Below are 21,628 nucleotides of genomic sequence, written 5' to 3'. Positions count from 1 at the left end.
TTTATAAGTTAGCCCATATTGTCATCCTTATATTTTCTATACCAACTAGCTTTACAATCCACAACATGTATACTCACACACACATATCTTTAAGTTCCACAAATGTAAATTTTCTTTAGTACCAATTAGACAGCGAAACTGACAAGAACATATAACTCTACAGTCCAATACTCATTCGTCTCATCGGTTGGGGATCAACGACAATAAAAAAAAGAAAGGAGTACGCATCTTTTTCACCCAAACTTTATTTTATCTATCAAAATATAGATTTCCCAACAAAATTTTTGGTTTCATAATTTTATAAGTGTTGAAATAAATAACAATCCAGCAGGAATCAAAATGAAAAGTCTATAACTCCTCTAAAGAATGAAAAGTCTATAACTCCTCTAAAAGATGTTCCGATTTGACTGAATTTTGTTCTGTGGTCATAAATTAGACAGTGAAACAGTTTGGCATTCAAACTTTTTCAAAATACCGAAATATAACCGAAATACCGAAATATAACATTTTTGGGGGCGGTAGGGGGCGTGGCACAAGCTTGAAACAAACGGGGCCTGCAAATTATTTGCAGGAGTCTTCGTGCCAAAATTAAGAGCAGTGTCGCTTATAGTCTTTAAGATCCACGAGTTCACTCGGACAGATAACTAGATACAAATACAAAAAACGACAATAACAAAAAAGAAAGAAGTGCGGAGGATTTATTTCCAGGGGTCATCGTGCCAAAATTTAGAGCAGTGTCTTTTATAGTCTTTAAGATCCACGAGTTCACTCGGACAGATAACTAGAGACGACAATAACAAAAAAGAAAGAAGTACGCATCTTTTTCACCCAAACTTTATTTTATCTAACAAAGTATAGAATTCCCATAAAAATTTTAGCTTTCATAATTTTATAAGTGTTGGAATAAATAACAATCCAGCAGGAATCAAAATGAAAAGTCTATAACTCCTCTAAAAGGTGTTCCGGTTTGACTGAATTTTGTTCTGTGGTCATAAATTAGACAGTGAAACAGTTTGGCATTCAAACTTTTTCAAAGTACTTTCTTGAACTGGCGGTACCGAAATATAAAATTTTTGGGGGCGGTCGGGGGCGTGGCACAAACTTGAAACAAACGGGGCCTGCATTTTATTTGCAGGAGTCACCGTGCCTAAATTAAGAGCAGTGTCGCTTATAGTCTTTAAGATCCACGAGTTCACTCTGACAGATAAGTAGAGACGACAATAAAAAAAAGAAAGGAGTACGCATCTTTTTCACCCAAACTTTATTTTATCAACCAAAATATAGATTTCCCAACAAAATTTTTGGTTTCATAATTTTATAAGTGTTGAAATAAATAACAATCCAGCAGGAATCAAAATGAAAAGTCTATAACTCCTCTAAAGAATGAAAAGTCTATAACTCCTCTAAAAGGTGTTCCGATTTGACTGAATTTTGTTCTGTGGTCATAAATTAGACAGTGAAACAGTTTGGCATTCAAACTTTTTCAAAATACTCGCATGAACTGGCGGTACCGAAATATAACATTTTTGGGGGCGGTAGGGGGCGTGGCACAAGCTTGAAACAAACGGGGCCTGCAAATTATTTGCAGGAGTCTTCGTGCCAAAATTAAGAGCAGTGTCGCTTATAGTCTTTAAGATCCACGAGTTCACTCGGACAGATAACTAGATACGACAATAACAAAAACGAAAGGAGTACGCATCTTTTTCACCCAAACTTTATTTTATCTATCAAAATATAGATTTCCCAAAAAAATTTTTGGTTTCATAATTTTATAAGTGTTGAAATAAATAACAATCCAGCAGGAATCAAAATGAAAAGTCTATAACTCCTCTAAAGAATGAAAAGTCTATAACTCCTCTAAAAGGTGTTCCGATTTGACTGAATTTTGTTCTGTGGTCATAAATTAAACAGTGAAACAGTTTGGCATTCAAACGTTTTCAAAGTACTTTCTTGAACTGGCGGTACCGAAATATGAAATTTTTGGGGGCGGTCGGGGGCGTGGCACAAACTTGAAACAAACGGGGCCTGCGTTTTATTTGCAGGAGTCACCGTGCCTAAATTAAGAGCAGTGTCGCTTATAGTCTTTAAGATCCACGAGTTCACTCGGACAGATAACTAGAGACGACAATAACAAAAAAGAAAGGAGTACGCATCTTTTTCACCCAAACTTTATTTTATCTATCAAAATATAGATTTCCCAACAAAATTTTTGGTTTCATAATTTTATAAGTGTTGGAATAAATAACAATCCAGCAGGAATGCAAAATGAAAAGTCTATAACTCCTCTAAAGAATGAAAAGTCTATAACTCCTCTAAAAGGTGTTCCGATTTGACTGAATTTTGTTCTGTGGTCATAAATTAGACAGTGAAACAGTTTGGCATTCAAACTTTTTCAAAGTACTTTCTTGAACTGGCGGTACCGAAATATGAAATTTTTGGGGGCGGTCGGGGGCGTGGCACAAACTTGAAACAAACGGGGCCTGCGTTTTATTTGCAGGAGTCACCGTGCCTAAATTAAGAGCAGTGTCGCTTATAGTCTTTAAGATCCACGAGTTCACTCGGACAGATAACTAGAGACGACAATAAAAAAAAGAAAGGAGTACGCATCTTTTTCACCCAAACTTTATTTTATCTATCAAAATATAGATTTCCCAACAAAATTTTTGGTTTCATAATTTTATAAGTGTTGGAATAAATAACAATCCAGCAGGAATGCAAAATGAAAAGTCTATAACTCCTCTAAAGAATGAAAAGTCTATAACTCCTCTAAAAGGTGTTCCGATTTGACTGAATTTTGTTCTGTGGTCATAAATTAGACAGTGAAACAGTTTGGCATTCAAACTTTTTCAAAATACTCGCTTGAACTGGCGGTACCGAAATATAACATTTTTGGGGGCGGTAGGGGGCGTGGCACAAACTTGAAACAAACGGGGCCTGCGATTTATTTGCAGGAGTCATCGTGCCAAAATTAAGAGCAGTGTCGCTTATAGTCTTTAAGATCCACGAGTTCACTCGGACAGATAACTAGAGACGACAATAACAAAAACGAAAGGAGTACGCATCTTTTTCACCCAAACTTTATTTTATCTATCAAAATATAGATTTCCCAACAAAATTTTTGGTTTCATAATTTTATAAGTGTTGGAATAAATAACAATCCAGCAGGAATGCAAAATGAAAAGTCTATAACTCCTCTAAAGAATGAAAAGTCTATAACTCCTCTAAAAGGTGTTCCGATTTGACTGAATTTTGTTCTGTGGTCATAAATTAGACAGTGAAACAGTTTGGCATTCAAACTTTTTCAAAATACTCGCTTGAACTGGCGGTACCGAAATATAAAATTTTTGGGGGCGGTCGGGGGCGTGGCACAAACTTGAAACAAACGGGGCCTGCGTTTTATTTGCAGGAGTCACCGTGCCTAAATTAAGAGCAGTGTCGCTTATAGTCTTTAAGATCCACGAGTTCACTCTGACAGATAACTAGAGACGACAATAAAAAAAAGAAAGGAGTACGCATCTTTTTCACCCAAACTTTATTTTATCTATCAAAATATAGATTTCCCAACAAAATTTTTGGTTTCATAATTTTATAAGTGTTGAAATAAATAACAATCCAGCAGGAATCAAAATGAAAAGTCTATAACTCCTCTAAAGAATGAAAAGTCTATAACTCCTCTAAAAGGTGTTCCGATTTGACTGAATTTTGTTCTGTGGTCATAAATTAGACAGTGAAACAGTTTGGCATTCAAACTTTTTCAAAATACTCGCTTGAACTGGCGGTACCGAAATATAACATTTTTGGGGGCGGTAGGGGGCGTGGCACAAACTTGAAACAAACGGGGCCTGCGATTTATTTGCAGGAGTCATCGTGCCAAAATTAAGAGCAGTGTCGCTTATAGTCTTTAAGATCCACGAGTTCACTCGGACAGATAACTAGATACGACAATAACAAAAAAGAAAGGAGTACGCATCTTTTTCACCCAAACTTTATTTTATCTATCAAAATATAGATTTCCCAACAAAATTTTTGGTTTCATAATTTTATAAGTGTTGAAATAAATAACAATCCAGCAGGAATCAAAATGAAAAGTCTATAACTCCTCTAAAGAATGAAAAGTCTATAACTCCTCTAAAAGGTGTTCCGATTTGACTGAATTTTGTTCTGTGGTCATAAATTAAACAGTGAAACAGTTTGGCATTCAAACTTTTTCAAAGTACTTTCTTGAACTGGCGGTACCGAAATATGAAATTTTTGGGGGCGGTCGGGGGCGTGGCACAAACTTGAAACAAACGGGGCCTGCGTTTTATTTGCAGGAGTCACCGTGCCTAAATTAAGAGCAGTGTCGCTTATAGTCTTTAAGATCCACGAGTTCACTCTGACAGATAACTAGAGACGACAATAACAAAAAAGAAAGGAGTACGCATCTTTTTCACCCAAACTTTATTTTATCTATCAAAATATAGATTTCCCAACAAAATTTTTGGTTTCATAATTTTATAAGTGTTGGAATAAATAACAATCCAGCAGGAATGCAAAATGAAAAGTCTATAACTCCTCTAAAGAATGAAAAGTCTATAACTCCTCTAAAAGGTGTTCCGATTTGACTGAATTTTGTTCTGTGGTCATAAATTAGACAGTGAAACAGTTTGGCATTCAAACTTTTTCAAAGTACTTTCTTGAACTGGCGGTACCGAAATATGAAATTTTTGGGGGCGGTCGGGGGCGTGGCACAAACTTGAAACAAACGGGGCCTGCGTTTTATTTGCAGGAGTCACCGTGCCTAAATTAAGAGCAGTGTCGCTTATAGTCTTTAAGATCCACGAGTTCACTCGGACAGATAACTAGAGACGACAATAAAAAAAAGAAAGGAGTACGCATCTTTTTCACCCAAACTTTATTTTATCTATCAAAATATAGATTTCCCAACAAAATTTTTGGTTTCATAATTTTATAAGTGTTGGAATAAATAACAATCCAGCAGGAATGCAAAATGAAAAGTCTATAACTCCTCTAAAGAATGAAAAGTCTATAACTCCTCTAAAAGGTGTTCCGATTTGACTGAATTTTGTTCTGTGGTCATAAATTAGACAGTGAAACAGTTTGGCATTCAAACTTTTTCAAAATACTCGCTTGAACTGGCGGTACCGAAATATAACATTTTTGGGGGCGGTAGGGGGCGTGGCACAAACTTGAAACAAACGGGGCCTGCGTTTTATTTGCAGGAGTCACCGTGCCTAAATTAAGAGCAGTGTCGCTTATAGTCTTTAAGATCCACGAGTTCACTCGGACAGATAACTAGAGACGACAATAACAAAAAAGAAAGGAGTACGCATCTTTTTCACCCAAACTTTATTTTATCTATCAAAATATAGATTTCCCAACAAAATTTTTGGTTTCATAATTTTATAAGTGTTGGAATAAATAACAATCCAGCAGGAATGCAAAATGAAAAGTCTATAACTCCTCTAAAGAATGAAAAGTCTATAACTCCTCTAAAAGGTGTTCCGATTTGACTGAATTTTGTTCTGTGGTCATAAATTAGACAGTGAAACAGTTTGGCATTCAAACTTTTTCAAAGTACTTTCTTGAACTGGCGGTACCGAAATATGAAATTTTTGGGGGCGGTCGGGGGCGTGGCACAAACTTGAAACAAACGGGGCCTGCGTTTTATTTGCAGGAGTCACCGTGCCTAAATTAAGAGCAGTGTCGCTTATAGTCTTTAAGATCCACGAGTTCACTCGGACAGATAACTAGAGACGACAATAAAAAAAAGAAAGGAGTACGCATCTTTTTCACCCAAACTTTATTTTATCTATCAAAATATAGATTTCCCAACAAAATTTTTGGTTTCATAATTTTATAAGTGTTGGAATAAATAACAATCCAGCAGGAATGCAAAATGAAAAGTCTATAACTCCTCTAAAGAATGAAAAGTCTATAACTCCTCTAAAAGGTGTTCCGATTTGACTGAATTTTGTTCTGTGGTCATAAATTAGACAGTGAAACAGTTTGGCATTCAAACTTTTTCAAAATACTCGCTTGAACTGGCGGTACCGAAATATAACATTTTTGGGGGCGGTAGGGGGCGTGGCACAAACTTGAAACAAACGGGGCCTGCGTTTTATTTGCAGGAGTCACCGTGCCTAAATTAAGAGCAGTGTCGCTTATAGTCTTTAAGATCCACGAGTTCACTCGGACAGATAACTAGAGACGACAATAACAAAAAAGAAAGGAGTACGCATCTTTTTCACCCAAACTTTATTTTATCTATCAAAATATAGATTTCCCAACAAAATTTTTGGTTTCATAATTTTATAAGTGTTGGAATAAATAACAATCCAGCAGGAATGCAAAATGAAAAGTCTATAACTCCTCTAAAGAATGAAAAGTCTATAACTCCTCTAAAAGGTGTTCCGATTTGACTGAATTTTGTTCTGTGGTCATAAATTAGACAGTGAAACAGTTTGGCATTCAAACTTTTTCAAAGTACTTTCTTGAACTGGCGGTACCGAAATATGAAATTTTTGGGGGCGGTCGGGGGCGTGGCACAAACTTGAAACAAACGGGGCCTGCGTTTTATTTGCAGGAGTCACCGTGCCTAAATTAAGAGCAGTGTCGCTTATAGTCTTTAAGATCCACGAGTTCACTCGGACAGATAACTAGAGACGACAATAAAAAAAAGAAAGGAGTACGCATCTTTTTCACCCAAACTTTATTTTATCTATCAAAATATAGATTTCCCAACAAAATTTTTGGTTTCATAATTTTATAAGTGTTGGAATAAATAACAATCCAGCAGGAATGCAAAATGAAAAGTCTATAACTCCTCTAAAGAATGAAAAGTCTATAACTCCTCTAAAAGGTGTTCCGATTTGACTGAATTTTGTTCTGTGGTCATAAATTAGACAGTGAAACAGTTTGGCATTCAAACTTTTTCAAAATACTCGCTTGAACTGGCGGTACCGAAATATGAAATTTTTGGGGGCGGTAGGGGGCGTGGCACAAACTTGAAACAAACGGGGCCTGCGTTTTATTTGCAGGAGTCACCGTGCCTAAATTAAGAGCAGTGTCGCTTATAGTCTTTAAGATCCACGAGTTCACTCGGACAGATAACTAGAGACGACAATAACAAAAAAGAAAGGAGTACGCATCTTTTTCACCCAAACTTTATTTTATCTATCAAAATATAGATTTCCCAACAAAATTTTTGGTTTCATAATTTTATAAGTGTTGGAATAAATAACAATCCAGCAGGAATCAAAATGAAAAGTCTATAACTCCTCTAAAGAATGAAAAGTCTATAACTCCTCTAAAAGGTGTTCCGATTTGACTGAATTTTGTTCTGTGGTCATAAATTAGACAGTGAAACAGTTTGGCATTCAAACTTTTTCAAAATACTCGCTTGAACTGGCGGTACCGAAATATAACATTTTTGGGGGCGGTAGGGGGCGTGGCACAAACTTGAAACAAACGGGGCCTGCGTTTTATTTGCAGGAGTCACCGTGCCTAAATTAAGAGCAGTGTCGCTTATAGTCTTTAAGATCCACGAGTTCACTCGGACAGATAACTAGAGACGACAATAACAAAAAAGAAAGGAGTACGCATCTTTTTCACCCAAACTTTATTTTATCTATCAAAATATAGATTTCCCAACAAAATTTTTGGTTTCATAATTTTATAAGTGTTGAAATAAATAACAATCCAGCAGGAATCAAAATGAAAAGTCTATAACTCCTCTAAAGAATGAAAAGTCTATAACTCCTCTAAAAGGTGTTCCGATTTGACTGAATTTTGTTCTGTGGTCATAAATTAGACAGTGAAACAGTTTGGCATTCAAACTTTTTCAAAATACTCGCTTGAACTGGCGGTACCGAAATATGAAATTTTTGGGGGCGGTAGGGGGCGTGGCACAAACTTGAAACAAACGGGGCCTGCGTTTTATTTGCAGGAGTCACCGTGCCTAAATTAAGAGCAGTGTCGCTTATAGTCTTTAAGATCCACGAGTTCACTCGGACAGATAACTAGAGACGACAATAACAAAAAAGAAAGGAGTACGCATCTTTTTCACCCAAACTTTATTTTATCTATCAAAATATAGATTTCCCAACAAAATTTTTGGTTTCATAATTTTATAAGTGTTGGAATAAATAACAATCCAGCAGGAATGCAAAATGAAAAGTCTATAACTCCTCTAAAGAATGAAAAGTCTATAACTCCTCTAAAAGGTGTTCCGATTTGACTGAATTTTGTTCTGTGGTCATAAATTAGACAGTGAAACAGTTTGGCATTCAAACTTTTTCAAAATACTCGCTTGAACTGGCGGTACCGAAATATGAAATTTTTGGGGGCGGTCGGGGGCGTGGCATAAGCTTGAAACAAACGGGGCCTGCGGTTTATTTGCAGGAGTCACCGTGCCTAAATTAAGTGCAGTGTCGCTTATAGTCTTTAAGATCCACGAGTTCACTCGGACAGATAACTAGAGACGACAATAACAAAAAAGAAAGGAGTACGCATCTTTTTCACCCAAACTTTATTTTATCTATCAAAATATAGATTTCCCAACAAAATTTTTGGTTTCATAATTTTATAAGTGTTGGAATAAATAACAATCCAGCAGGAATGCAAAATGAAAAGTCTATAACTCCTCTAAAGAATGAAAAGTCTATAACTCCTCTAAAAGGTGTTCCGATTTGACTGAATTTTGTTCTGTGGTCATAAATTAGACAGTGAAACAGTTTGGCATTCAAACTTTTTCAAAGTACTTTCTTGAACTGGCGGTACCGAAATATGAAATTTTTGGGGGCGGTCGGGGGCGTGGCACAAACTTGAAACAAACGGGGCCTGCGTTTTATTTGCAGGAGTCACCGTGCCTAAATTAAGAGCAGTGTCGCTTATAGTCTTTAAGATCCACGAGTTCACTCGGACAGATAACTAGAGACGACAATAACAAAAAAGAAAGGAGTACGCATCTTTTTCACCCAAACTTTATTTTATCTATCAAAATATAGATTTCCCAACAAAATTTTTGGTTTCATAATTTTATAAGTGTTGGAATAAATAACAATCCAGCAGGAATGCAAAATGAAAAGTCTATAACTCCTCTAAAGAATGAAAAGTCTATAACTCCTCTAAAAGGTGTTCCGATTTGACTGAATTTTGTTCTGTGGTCATAAATTAGACAGTGAAACAGTTTGGCATTCAAACTTTTTCAAAATACTCGCTTGAACTGGCGGTACCGAAATATAACATTTTTGGGGGCGGTAGGGGGCGTGGCACAAACTTGAAACAAACGGGGCCTGCGTTTTATTTGCAGGAGTCACCGTGCCTAAATTAAGAGCAGTGTCGCTTATAGTCTTTAAGATCCACGAGTTCACTCGGACAGATAACTAGAGACGACAATAACAAAAAAGAAAGGAGTACGCATCTTTTTCACCCAAACTTTATTTTATCTATCAAAATATAGATTTCCCAACAAAATTTTTGGTTTCATAATTTTATAAGTGTTGAAATAAATAACAATCCAGCAGGAATCAAAATGAAAAGTCTATAACTCCTCTAAAGAATGAAAAGTCTATAACTCCTCTAAAAGGTGTTCCGATTTGACTGAATTTTGTTCTGTGGTCATAAATTAGACAGTGAAACAGTTTGGCATTCAAACTTTTTCAAAGTACTTTCTTGAACTGGCGGTACCGAAATATGAAATTTTTGGGGGCGGTCGGGGGCGTGGCACAAACTTGAAACAAACGGGGCCTGCGTTTTATTTGCAGGAGTCACCGTGCCTAAATTAAGAGCAGTGTCGCTTATAGTCTTTAAGATCCACGAGTTCACTCGGACAGATAACTAGAGACGACAATAACAAAAAAGAAAGGAGTACGCATCTTTTTCACCCAAACTTTATTTTATCTATCAAAATATAGATTTCCCAACAAAATTTTTGGTTTCATAATTTTATAAGTGTTGGAATAAATAACAATCCAGCAGGAATGCAAAATGAAAAGTCTATAACTCCTCTAAAGAATGAAAAGTCTATAACTCCTCTAAAAGGTGTTCCGATTTGACTGAATTTTGTTCTGTGGTCATAAATTAGACAGTGAAACAGTTTGGCATTCAAACTTTTTCAAAATACTCGCTTGAACTGGCGGTACCGAAATATGAAATTTTTGGGGGCGGTCGGGGGCGTGGCATAAGCTTGAAACAAACGGGGCCTGCGGTTTATTTGCAGGAGTCACCGTGCCTAAATTAAGAGCAGTGTCGCTTATAGTCTTTAAGATCCACGAGTTCACTCGGACAGATAACTAGAGACGACAATAACAAAAAAGAAAGGAGTACGCATCTTTTTCACCCAAACTTTATTTTATCTATCAAAATATAGATTTCCCAACAAAATTTTTGGTTTCATAATTTTATAAGTGTTGGAATAAATAACAATCCAGCAGGAATGCAAAATGAAAAGTCTATAACTCCTCTAAAGAATGAAAAGTCTATAACTCCTCTAAAAGGTGTTCCGATTTGACTGAATTTTGTTCTGTGGTCATAAATTAGACAGTGAAACAGTTTGGCATTCAAACTTTTTCAAAGTACTTTCTTGAACTGGCGGTACCGAAATATGAAATTTTTGGGGGCGGTCGGGGGCGTGGCACAAACTTGAAACAAACGGGGCCTGCGTTTTATTTGCAGGAGTCACCGTGCCTAAATTAAGAGCAGTGTCGCTTATAGTCTTTAAGATCCACGAGTTCACTCGGACAGATAACTAGAGACGACAATAACAAAAAAGAAAGGAGTACGCATCTTTTTCACCCAAACTTTATTTTATCTATCAAAATATAGATTTCCCAACAAAATTTTTGGTTTCATAATTTTATAAGTGTTGGAATAAATAACAATCCAGCAGGAATGCAAAATGAAAAGTCTATAACTCCTCTAAAGAATGAAAAGTCTATAACTCCTCTAAAAGGTGTTCCGATTTGACTGAATTTTGTTCTGTGGTCATAAATTAGACAGTGAAACAGTTTGGCATTCAAACTTTTTCAAAATACTCGCTTGAACTGGCGGTACCGAAATATAACATTTTTGGGGGCGGTAGGGGGCGTGGCACAAACTTGAAACAAACGGGGCCTGCGTTTTATTTGCAGGAGTCACCGTGCCTAAATTAAGAGCAGTGTCGCTTATAGTCTTTAAGATCCACGAGTTCACTCGGACAGATAACTAGAGACGACAATAACAAAAAAGAAAGGAGTACGCATCTTTTTCACCCAAACTTTATTTTATCTATCAAAATATAGATTTCCCAACAAAATTTTTGGTTTCATAATTTTATAAGTGTTGAAATAAATAACAATCCAGCAGGAATGCAAAATGAAAAGTCTATAACTCCTCTAAAGAATGAAAAGTCTATAACTCCTCTAAAAGGTGTTCCGATTTGACTGAATTTTGTTCTGTGGTCATAAATTAGACAGTGAAACAGTTTGGCATTCAAACTTTTTCAAAATACTCGCTTGAACTGGCGGTACCGAAATATGAAATTTTTGGGGGCGGTAGGGGGCGTGGCACAAACTTGAAACAAACGGGGCCTGCGTTTTATTTGCAGGAGTCACCGTGCCTAAATTAAGAGCAGTGTCGCTTATAGTCTTTAAGATCCACGAGTTCACTCGGACAGATAACTAGAGACGACAATAACAAAAAAGAAAGGAGTACGCATCTTTTTCACCCAAACTTTATTTTATCTATCAAAATATAGATTTCCCAACAAAATTTTTGGTTTCATAATTTTATAAGTGTTGGAATAAATAACAATCCAGCAGGAATGCAAAATGAAAAGTCTATAACTCCTCTAAAGAATGAAAAGTCTATAACTCCTCTAAAAGGTGTTCCGATTTGACTGAATTTTGTTCTGTGGTCATAAATTAGACAGTGAAACAGTTTGGCATTCAAACTTTTTCAAAGTACTTTCTTGAACTGGCGGTACCGAAATATGAAATTTTTGGGGGCGGTCGGGGGCGTGGCACAAACTTGAAACAAACGGGGCCTGCGTTTTATTTGCAGGAGTCACCGTGCCTAAATTAAGAGCAGTGTCGCTTATAGTCTTTAAGATCCACGAGTTCACTCGGACAGATAACTAGAGACGACAATAAAAAAAAGAAAGGAGTACGCATCTTTTTCACCCAAACTTTATTTTATCTATCAAAATATAGATTTCCCAACAAAATTTTTGGTTTCATAATTTTATAAGTGTTGCAATAAATAACAATCCAGCAGGAATGCAAAATGAAAAGTCTATAACTCCTCTAAAGAATGAAAAGTCTATAACTCCTCTAAAAGGTGTTCCGATTTGACTGAATTTTGTTCTGTGGTCATAAATTAGACAGTGAAACAGTTTGGCATTCAAACTTTTTCAAAATACTCGCTTGAACTGGCGGTACCGAAATATAACATTTTTGGGGGCGGTAGGGGGCGTGGCACAAACTTGAAACAAACGGGGCCTGCGTTTTATTTGCAGGAGTCACCGTGCCTAAATTAAGAGCAGTGTCGCTTATAGTCTTTAAGATCCACGAGTTCACTCGGACAGATAACTAGAGACGACAATAACAAAAAAGAAAGGAGTACGCATCTTTTTCACCCAAACTTTATTTTATCTATCAAAATATAGATTTCCCAACAAAATTTTTGGTTTCATAATTTTATAAGTGTTGAAATAAATAACAATCCAGCAGGAATCAAAATGAAAAGTCTATAACTCCTCTAAAGAATGAAAAGTCTATAACTCCTCTAAAAGGTGTTCCGATTTGACTGAATTTTGTTCTGTGGTCATAAATTAGACAGTGAAACAGTTTGGCATTCAAACTTTTTCAAAGTACTTTCTTGAACTGGCGGTACCGAAATATGAAATTTTTGGGGGCGGTCGGGGGCGTGGCACAAACTTGAAACAAACGGGGCCTGCGTTTTATTTGCAGGAGTCACCGTGCCTAAATTAAGAGCAGTGTCGCTTATAGTCTTTAAGATCCACGAGTTCACTCTGACAGATAAGTAGAGACGAAAATAAAAAAAGAAAGGAGTACGCATCTTTTTCACCCAAACTTTATTTTATCTATCAAAATATAGATTTCCCAACAAAATTTTTGGTCATACCTTGCAAATAACTGTTAACCGATTCGAGCGGTCTCAAAATAAGTGTTTGTCACTGAGACTTTGAGCAAAAAGTCTGAGAGCAACCGATTGAGTTGCTCGTATACAAATTTTGCTCGCGCTCAGTCAAAGCACACTTTTTTCTGTTTTCGTTTGGTCTGCTCATTCTTGGACCGTTTACTTGCGTTCGACGATTCAAAAAGTCTTTTGTGCATGTATGTGTGTATGTGAAGTTGAGTGGGCTCAACTTGTCAATTTGCTTTGTAAATCTGTCGTGTAAACCGTGATTCATCAAATTTATTGAAAATGGAACGAGAACTTAATAAAAAAGTGCATCAATTTTTTATATTTAACAAAATGGACAGCAAAGTTGTCCAAAGTTTAGTTGTTAAGCTTAACTCAAAATAAATGAATTTTAAAGGAAAATATTCATTTTTTAATTAAAATAATCAATATATTAGTTTGAAATTGGAAAATTCACGTTTAAAATTTTAATAAGTTTTTTCGTCAAATTTCATGTACCATGTGCCACTGTGCAGCAAAACGAAAACAAATTATTGAAAAGACTTTTTGCGCTGACTTTTTCAGTCAATCGGTCTTTTACTGAGTCTCTCTGTGCGAGTGTCACACAAATCTGTCATTGAGCGATGTTCGGTAGATGAGAGTTTCATGATTTGATCATTGTAATTCGTTCAACAGAAAACCGAAACAAAACAAAAGCAAAAGCGTAAGCAAAAAAACGGTTAACAGTTATTTGCAAGCTATGTTTTTGGTTTCATAATTTTATAAGTGTTGGAATAAATAACAATCCAGCAGGAATGCAATATGAAAAGTCTATAACTCCTCTAAAGAATGAAAAGTCTATAACTCCTCTAAAAGTGGTCCGATTTGACTGAATTTTGTTCTGTGGTCATAAATTAGACAGTAAAACAGTTTGGCATTTAAACTTTTTCAAAGTACTTTCTTGAACTGGCGGTACCGAAATATGAAATTTTTGGGGACGGTCGGGGGCGTGGCACAAGCTTGAAACAAACGGGGCCTGCAAATTATTTGCAGGAGTCTTCGTGCCAAAATTAAGAGCAGTGTCGCTTATAGTCTTTAAGATCCACGAGTTCACTCTGACAGATAAGTAGAGACGACAATAAAAAAAAAAAAAAGTAGGGAGTACGCATCTTTTTCACCCAAACTTTATTTTATCTATCAAAATATAGATTTCCCAACAAAATTTTTGGTTTCATAATTTTATAAGTGTTGAAATAAATAACAATCCAGCAGGAATGCAATATGAAAAGTCTATAACTCCTCTAAAGAATGAAAAGTCTATAACTCCTCTAAAAGGTATTCCGATTTGACTGAATTTTGTTCTGTGGTCATAAATTAGACAGTGAAACAGTTTGGCATTCAAACTTTTTCAAAATACTCGCTTGAACTGGCGGTACCGAAATATAACATTTTTGGGGGCGGTAGGGGGCGTGGCACAAGCTTGAAACAAACGGGGCCTGCAAATTATTTGCAGGAGTCTTCGTGCCAAAATTAAGAGCAGTGTCGCTTATAGTCTTTAAGATCCACGAGTTCATTCGGACAGATAACTAGATACGACAACAACAAAAAAGAAAGGAGTACGCTTCTTTTTCACCCAAACTTTATTTTATCTATCAAAATATAGATTCCCAACAAAATTTTTGGTTTCATAATTTTATAAGTGTTGAAATAAATAACAATCCAGCAGGAATCAAAATGAAAAGTCTATAACTCCTCTAAAGAATGAAAAGTCTATAACTCCTCTAAAAGGTGTTCCGATTTGACTGAATTTTGTTCTGTGGTCATAAATTAGACAGTGAAATAGTTTGGCATTCAAACTTTTTCAAAGTACTTTCTTGAACTGGCGGTACCGAAATATGAAATTTTTGGGGGCGGTCGGGGGCGTGGCACAAACTTGAAACAAACGGGGCCTGCGTTTTATTTGCAGGAGTCACCGTGCCTAAATTAAGAGCAGTGTCGCTTATAGTCTTTAAGATCCACGAGTTCACTCTGACAGATAAGTAGAGACGAAAATAAAAAAAGGAAAGGAGTACGCATCTTTTTCACCCAAACTTTATTTTATCTATCAAAGTATAGAATTCCCAACAAAATTTTAGCTTTCATAATTTTAAAAGTGTTGGAATAAATAACAATCCAGCAGGAATGCAATATGAAAAGTCTATAACTCCTCTAAAAGGTGTTCCGATTTGACTGAATTTTGTTCTGTGGTCATAAATTAGACAGTGAAACAGTTTGGCATTCAAACTTTTTCAAAATACTCGCTTGAACTGGCGGTACCGAAATATAACATTTTTGGGGCGCTAGGGGGCGTGGCACAAGCTTGAAACAAACGGGGCCTGCAAATTATTTGCAGGAGTCTTCGTGCCAAAATTAAGAGCAGTGTCGCTTATAGTCTTTAAGATCCACGAGTTCACTCGGACAGATAACTAGATACGACAATAACAAAAAAGAAAGGAGAACGCATCTTTTTCCCAACAAAATTTTTGGTTTCATAATTTTATAAGTGTTGAAATAAATAACAATCCAGCAGGAATCAAAATGAAAAGTCTATAACTCCTCTAAAGAATGAAAAGTCTATAACTCCTCTAAAACGTGTTCCGATTTGACTGAATTTTGTTCTGTGGTCATAAATTAGACAGTGAAACAGTTTGGCATTCAAACTTTTTCAAAGTACTTTCTTGAACTGGCGGTACCGAAATATGAAATTTTTGGGGGCGGTCGGGGGCGCGGCATAAACTTGAAACAAACGGGGCCTGCGTTTTATTTGCAGGAGTCACCGTGCCTAAATTAAGAGCAGTGTCGCTTATAGTCTTTAAGATCCACGAGTTCACTCTGACAGATAAGTAGAGACGAAAATAAAAAAAAGAAAGGAGTACGCATCTTTTTCACCCAAACTTTATTTTATCTATCAAAATATAGATTTCCCAACAAAATTTTTGGTTTCATAATTTTATAAGTGTTGGAATAAATAACAATCCAGCAGGAATGCAATATGAAAAGTCTATAACTCCTCTAAAGAATGAAAAGTCTATAACTCCTCTAAAAGTGGTCCGATTTGACTGAATTTTGTTCTGTGGTCATAAATTAGACAGTGAAACAGTTTGGCATTCAAACTTTTTCAAAATACTCGCTTGAACTGGCGGTACCGAAATATGAAATTTTTGGGGGCGGTCGGGGGCGTGGCATAAGCTTGAAACAAACGGGGCCTGCGGTTTATTTGCAGGAGTCACCGTGCCTAAATTAAGAGCAGTGTCGCTTATAGTCTTTAAGATCCACGAGTTCACTCTGACAGATAAGTAGAGACGACAATAAAAAAAAGAAAGGAGTACGCATCTTTTTCACCTTAACTTTATTTTATCTATCAAAATATAGATTTCCCAACAAAATTTTTGGTTTCATAATTTTATAAGTGTTGAAATAAATAACAATCCAGCAGGAATCAAAATGAAAAGTCTATAACTCCTCTAAAGAATGAAAAGTCTATAACTCCTCTAAAAGGTGTTCCGATTTGACTGAATTTTGTTCTGTGGTCATAAATTAGACAGTGAAACAGTTTGGCATTCAAACTTTTTCAAAATACTCGCTTGAACTGGCGGTACCGAAATATAACATTTTTGGGGGCGGTAGGGGGCGTGGCACAAGCTTGAAACAAACGGGGCCTGCAAATTATTTGCAGGAGTCTTCGTGCCAAAATTAAGACCAGTGTCGCTTATAGTCTTTAAGATCCACGAGTTCACTCGGACAGATAACTAGATACGACAATAACAAAAAAGAAAGGAGTACGCATCTTTTTCACCCAAACTTTATTTTATCTATCAAAATATAGATTTCCCAACAAAATTTTTGGTTTCATAATTTTATAAGTGTTGAAATAAATAACAATCCAGCAGGAATCAAAATGAAAAGTCTATAACTCCTCTAAAGAATGAAAAGTCTATAACTCCTCTAAAAGGTGTTCCGATTTGACTGAATTTTGTTCTGTGGTCATAAATTAGACAGTGAAACAGTTTGGCATTCAAACTTTTTCAAAGTACTTTCTTGAACTGGCGGTACCGAAATATGAAATTTTTGGGGGCGGTCGGGGGCGTGGCATAAACTTGAAACAAACGGGGCCTGCGTTTTATTTGCAGGAGTCACCGTGCCTAAATTAAGAGCAGTGTCGCTTATAGTCTTTAAGATCCACGAGTTCACTCTGACAGATAAGTAGAGACGAAAATAAAAAAAAGAAAGGAGTACGCATCTTTTTCACCCAAACTTTATTTTATCTATCAAAATATAGATTTCCCAACAAAATTTTTGGTTTCATAATTTTATAAGTGTTGGAATAAATAACAATCCAGCAGGAATGCAATATGAAAAGTCTATAACTCCTCTAAAGAATGAAAAGTCTATAACTCCTCTAAAAGTGGTCCGATTTGACTGAATTTTGTTCTGTGGTCATAAATTAGACAGTAAAACAGTTTGGCATTTAAACTTTTTCAAAGTACTTTCTTGAACTGGCGGTACCGAAATATGAAATTTTTGGGGACGGTCGGGGGCGTGGCACAAGCTTGAAACAAACGGGGCCTGCAAATAATTTGCAGGAGTCTTCGTGCCAAAATTAAGAGCAGTGTCGCTTATAGTATTTAAGATCCACGAGTTCACTCGGACAGATAACTAGAGACGAAAATAAAAAAAAGAAAGGAGTACGCATCTTTTTCACCCAAACTTTATTTTATCTATCAAAATATAGATTTCCCAACAAAATTTTTGGTTTCATAATTTTATAAGTATTGGAATAAATAACAATCCAGCAGGAATCAAAATGAAAAGTCTATAACTCCTCTAAAGAATGAAAAGTCTATAACTCCTCTAAAAGGTGTTCCGATTTGACTGAATTTTGTTCTGTGGTCATAAATTAGACAGTGAAACAGTTTGGCATTCAAACTTTTTCAAAGTACTTTCTTGAACTGGCGGTACCGAAATATGAAATTTTTGGGGCGGTCGGGGGCGTGGCACAAACTTGAAACAAACGGGGCCTGCGTTTTATTTGCGGGAGTCACCGTGCCTAAATTAAGAGCAGTGTCGCTTATAGTCTTTAAGATCCACGAGTTCACTCTGACAGATAAGTAGAGACGAAAATAAAAAAAAGAAAGGAGTACGCATCTTTTTCACCCAAACTTTATTTTATCTATCAAAATATAGATTTCCCAACAAAATTTTTGGTTTCATAATTTTATAAGTGTTGGAATAAATAACAATCCAGCAGGAATCAAAATGAAAAGTCTATAACTCCTCTAAAGAATGAAAAGTCTATAACTCCTCTAAAAGGTGTTCCGATTTGACTCAATTTTGTTCTGTGGTCATAAATTAGACAGTGAAACAGTTTGGCATTCAAACTTTTTCAAAGTACTTTCTTGAACTGGCGGTACCGAAATATGAAATTTTTGGGGCGGTCGGGGGCGTGGCACAAACTTGAAACAAACGGGGCCTGCGTTTTATTTGCAGGAGTCACCGTGCCTAAATTAAGAGCAGTGTCGCTTATAGTCTTTAAGATCCACGAGTTCACTCGGACAGATAACTAGATACGACAATAACAAAAAAGAAAGGAGTACGCATCTTTTTCCCAACAAAATTTTTGGTTTCATAATTTTATAAGTGTTGAAATAAATAACAATCCAGCAGGAATCAAAATGAAAAGTCTATAACTCCTCTAAAGAATGAAAAGTCTATAACTCCTCTAAAACGTGTTCCGATTTGACTGAATTTTGTTCTGTGGTCATAAATTAGACAGTGAAACAGTTTGGCATTCAAACTTTTTCAAAGTACTTTCTTGAACTGGCGGTACCGAAATATGAAATTTTTGGGGGCGGTCGGGGGCGCGGCATAAACTTGAAACAAACGGGGCCTGCGTTTTATTTGCAGGAGTCACCGTGCCTAAATTAAGAGCAGTGTCGCTTATAGTCTTTAAGATCCACGAGTTCACTCTGACAGATAAGTAGAGACGAAAATAAAAAAAAGAAAGGAGTACGCATCTTTTTCACCCAAACTTTATTTTATCTATTAAAATATAGATTTCCCAACAAAATTTTTGGTTTCATAATTTTATAAGTGTTGGAATAAATAACAATCCAGCAGGAATGCAATATGAAAAGTCTATAACTCCTCTAAAGAATGAAAAGTCTATAACTCCTCTAAAAGTGGTCCGATTTGACTGAATTTTGTTCTGTGGTCATAAATTAGACAGTGAAACAGTTTGGCATTCAAACTTTTTCAAAATACTCGCTTGAACTGGCGGTACCGAAATATGAAATTTTTGGGGGCGGTCGGGGGCGTGGCATAAGCTTGAAACAAACGGGGCCTGCGGTTTATTTGCAGGAGTCACCGTGCCTAAATTAAGAGCAGTGTCGCTTATAGTCTTTAAGATCCACGAGTTCACTCTGACAGTGTAATGGTCACCTGTGCTGCCCATTCGAGTTTAAAAAAAATTAGATTAGAATAACGTCTAATCTTAACGAAACTCTCCACTTTTATCGATAGGTGTTAGCAATTTTTTTTTGTTTTATTCATTCCTAATGTGCATACTAGGCGTTAGTACTTACCTTGACATTAGCCCTAGCAGCTTATTAGGTGCCGTCAAAAGTCTTTTTCTTTTTTGAGCTGTCAAACTAAGCAGACGCACACCTTAGTACCAGCTACAACATATACATAAATCAAGTGGGTGAAACACGTGCAAAGTGATCACAACAAAATAAAACAAATTAAATCTGAAAAATCCCCACACATCATTGGGCAAAGAAGTGAAGCAAAGACATCATTAAAGTCGCAAACAAACCTAGCCTGGGATCAGGTAATGATTTTCAAGCTCGCCAGCCGAATTTTTATCTCAACCTTGTTTCCATAAGGCGTCTTCTATGGCCGAAAATCCACAAGAGTCCCACCCGCACCACCTGGATTCCCTACCTGGATCATTACAAATAGTTTTTATCAGGATGAGTAACCCTATCAAAAATAAAAAAAACACCCACTTAGTCTATCCCGTCTACATTTATTCGCAAATCAATACTGATACACCGGATAGGAGAAATTTCGGATATCACCTATAAATATAAAACGATATCAAAGTATACAATAGCGAACGAGAGTCGCCTTCCAATCGTGTATTACATTTCTGTTGTTGTTCACAAACACAAAAATTAAATTACATTAAAATATTACAAACTTATATTGAACTAGAAATTTAGAAAAGAAAAAAAATTAGATGTAAAAGAAATGAATACGAAAGAAATTATAGATATAGAAAAATAATAGTAATAATTATATTCAATTACATTAAAATAGTATGAACTTATATTGAACTAGAAATTTAAAGAAAAAAAAAAAAATATATATATTGTGAAAAGAAATTATGAATTCTATTAAAGTACATTAAATTCTACGAACTCGAATTGAACTAAAGAAAAACAAAAATGTAAATAAGGAAAGGCATGCAAAAAGAGAAATAATGTAGTTGTAAGATATATTTAAGAAATTCAACCTCTCAACTAATCAGCCCAACCTCTACGAGACTCCAACATGAAGGCCTTCATCGAGGATCATCACATTGGGGTGAGTGAACAAAAAAATAAAACCTAAAAGATAACTAAATGCCTAAAAGAGAAAAATTTTAAAAGATCAGAATGTGTAGGAGGTTAAAAATTCTAAGAACTGGTTTGTAAGATTTAAAAGAAAAAAAAAACTGTATATGAAAAAAAAAAAAACAAATTACCTATCAATCGGGCAATTATGCTATTCTGCCATGCTCATATCAATAATCTCTGCCAAGCCGATAAGCTTGCAGACAGCAGGTGCTTGTTTGTTTTGCTTTCGTCATTTGTTTTTTTTTTTTTTGCTAGCCTAAACCTTCAAGTGCATTCGAACTCAAATAGAGCAACTTAGCATCTTAAAATTTGTTGTCAATTTTAAATCTCAAATAATGAATGAGGTCCACCTTATTATTATTATTATTATACTATATTATTAAGCTAGGTTTTAGCCAATAATGTTAATTAACCCAAAATTCTAAGATCATACCTGAATTGAACATGAAATTACTTCTCTTTTATTATTGTAAGATCCTAAAGTTAAGCTGAAGTTTGTGAAAATATATTACTTTAAAACAAGAAAGGAAAGCTAACTTCGGGCGGAGCCGAAGTTTAAATACCCTTGCAGTTCAGTCGCAGTCCGCTAGGTGGCGCCACGCATCTTATATTATTAGATATGTAACGGATCGTATATAGTTGGCCGATCCTTATGAAATTTGGCATATCGAATTATTTTGCCAAAAGAGTAATCTGTACCAAATCCCATCTTTCTAACTTAAAAAACACCAAAGTTATGCCAATTTCGATCGTTCTATGACAGCTATAGGATATAGTCGGCCGATCCTTATGAAATTTTGCACACAAGATATGTTGGTCAAATATAACATGTGTGGAAAGTCCCA

At 35.9% G+C, this 21,628-nt stretch overlaps 1 long non-coding RNA gene across 1 annotated transcript; it reads left to right on the top strand.

The window, feature by feature from the left end:
• The first annotated feature begins 19,578 nt into the window (after nt 1–19,578).
• LOC116655722 lies at nt 19,579–21,302 on the top strand. Its single transcript, XR_004310771.2, has 2 exons — nt 19,579–19,993; nt 20,049–21,302. It is a non-coding gene; the product is annotated as an uncharacterized LOC116655722 (long non-coding RNA).
• The last annotated feature ends 326 nt before the right edge of the window (nt 21,303–21,628 follow it).

This window comes from Drosophila ananassae (assembly GCF_017639315.1).
Source record: "Drosophila ananassae strain 14024-0371.13 chromosome Y unlocalized genomic scaffold, ASM1763931v2 tig00000180, whole genome shotgun sequence".
In the NCBI taxonomy this organism is placed as follows: domain Eukaryota; kingdom Metazoa; phylum Arthropoda; class Insecta; order Diptera; family Drosophilidae; genus Drosophila; species Drosophila ananassae.
Note: the sequence above shows the minus strand (reverse complement) of the source record. Positions and strands in the feature narration are given on the sequence as shown.